This window comes from Penaeus japonicus, unplaced genomic scaffold (genome assembly GCF_977035675.1).
Source record: "Penaeus japonicus unplaced genomic scaffold, GWHDUDI00000001_assembly GWHDUDI00000039, whole genome shotgun sequence".
Lineage (NCBI taxonomy): Eukaryota > Metazoa > Arthropoda > Malacostraca > Decapoda > Penaeidae > Penaeus > Penaeus japonicus.
The window spans coordinates 14,550,710-14,553,209 of record NW_028234441.1 but is presented as its reverse complement, the minus strand read 5'-3'; the positions used below and the strand labels follow the sequence as shown (position 1 = coordinate 14,553,209).

The 2,500-nt window shown below is 30.4% G+C and overlaps 1 protein-coding gene across 1 annotated transcript in view; it reads right to left on the bottom strand.

The window, feature by feature from the left end:
- The window catches only part of LOC122246969 (uncharacterized), a 55,137-nt gene extending 53,671 nt beyond the window's left edge, over positions 1–1,466 (bottom strand). The window contains exon 1 of the mRNA XM_043005836.2: positions 1,294–1,466. The gene's annotated coding sequence lies outside the window, so the exon portion shown is untranslated. The remainder of the gene's footprint in view (positions 1–1,293) is intronic.
- Positions 1,467–2,500: the final 1,034 nt, after the last annotated feature.

The following is a 2,500-nucleotide window of genomic DNA, read 5'->3' as shown; positions in this document are numbered from 1 at the left end:
TTTGCTTAAGGCGTTTATGTTGAGAGAGATAAATCATGATAATGATATTCTTTATCGGTGGTTTATATCATGGTCATGAATGATTATTAGTATTGTTGTTATTATCATCGTTATTATTATATCTGTTATTTTTCATCATCAGTATTCTTATCATAATAATGAATATAATAGCCTTTTTTTCATTCTCAAAGTCATTATCAATATCATAATCAGTATTATTGCTATCATAATTATCATCAACGTTATTATTATTACAGTAATAATTGTTATTACCATTATCGCTGTTATTTCAATTATTTTTGTGAACGTTTCCATCAGTATTATTTTGATTATACTGATGATGATAGTAATAATGATTGTGATAGTAATAATGATAATGGTAGTGATAATAACAATTATCATTTTTATTATTATAATAATGATCTACATTATCGTCATCATCATTGTAAGGGTGAGGATTATAATAGTAATAATACTAGTAGTAATAATGATGAAAATGATAATAACAATGGTTACAATAAAGAGCATAATAACAATAATTATCATAATAGATAATATCAATAACGATTATAAAACATAATATCAACAATGCTTATAAAAAATAACCATAATGACAACAACGATAATAACAATGACAATGATAGTGATCATAAAAAGATGAAGAGAACTAAACAAAACATAGAAAAAAAGACGCTGGAACTAATAGACAGCTTTAGTACAGTTGATCATATCTAAACAGTGTATCATCATTACAACCCTTTTGGGAAGGCGTTTATCTTTGGGATATTGTGAATTCACTCGTATCGACTTTATTCTCAGTTTATCAGTTTTCATCTGTTAAAGAATATATATATATATACATACATGTGTACACACAAACACACAAACACATATACATACACACACACACACACACACACACACACACACACACACACACACACACACACACACACATGTATATATATCTTATATATATATATATATATATATATATATATATATATATATATATACATATATATATATATATATATATATATATATATATATATATATATATACACACACACATTTTTGATAGTGATATAGTGACTTACCATGTTAGTGTAAAATTGATTTAATTCTGTTTTCATCCTAAAGTTTAGATACAGAAATATATGTGCAAGGTCACTTCTTTTTTATAAGAGTAATTACCAAATAGGTCATCTGTTTCATAACATGTTAAAACAATAAGGTAAAGGTAATGTAATGTGCATAAAAATATAAGAAAAGTACTTGTAACACCACTACCTTGTGCCAAAACAGGAGATTCTTCCGCCTGGGTCGAAACACTTATAAAAGGAAAAAATGAATAAAATCCTTCAATATCGACCCTGGATATTCTTCGAAGTCGAGTGCTTTGAAGGACCGAAAGTTAACACGTCTTCCTCCTCTGACTGCGTGAGCCTGACTGCTGACCGGTCGAGTTGACATACAAGATAGCGGTACTAACCTTAACTTTGGTTACAGAGTACTTCTCCCGCCCTGTGTAATCTTTCTTCTCAACTTGTTATATTTAATTCCCTTGATGAAATTTTGGTCTAGAGAAAATTGTGTCTATTCTAAGTATCGAATATCTTTTTATTTCTATGTGGGTATTGGCTTATTTGCATAGATTTCGCGTTGTGTTGACACCCTGAGCGTCAACCCGCGCTACCCACCTTTGTGACGTCATAATAGGGCGTGACGTCATACCATCTTTGTCTGGAGTTTCACCTGATTTCATCGACGCTTGTTTATAAGGTCACCTGTGGTAAGGGATGACAGCAGTGATTTAATAGTAGGATAAAATTATCTTTGGATAAAAAAGATAAAGATGAGATAGACTAAGATAATGATGAAACAAATATAATACAATTAAGATACTATTCTTACCAAATTTTGATTATAACGAAGATGATGAATGATAATCATGACAAAAATAGTAATGGTAATAAATAAAAGAGTGATGAAAAGTCTGATTATTATGACAATAACCATAATTATGATAACAATACATATTATGATAATGATAAGAAGAAGAAGTAAGATCATATCAAAAAATAGAAATTAACTACAATAGTAAAATAATATGTATTCAAAAAAGAAAAAACAACAACCAAAATTAAACAAATCAAGAATAAAACCTAAGAATGATAAAAGAAAGATTTCACTCCAACGTTAAACGTGTTGAAACATCGGCCTCAGCGGTTATGTGTGTCGCCCCTTAAAGAAGAAAGCGGAATTCCTGCCTATTGCGAAAGCTAACTTGCCAGGAAAAGGAAAGGAGGAGGTGGGGGGGTGACAGATTTAGGGGGAAATAATTTCTAAAGGAAAATGTGATAGAAGATCAATTTGGTGGTGGGATTGTGGACGGAAGAAAAATAAATTCTAAAGGAGAAGGAAGAAGGAGGTGGATTTAGGGGAAGAACTGCAAACGGGGGAAGAATATATTCTAAAGACGGAGGGAGAAGTGGGT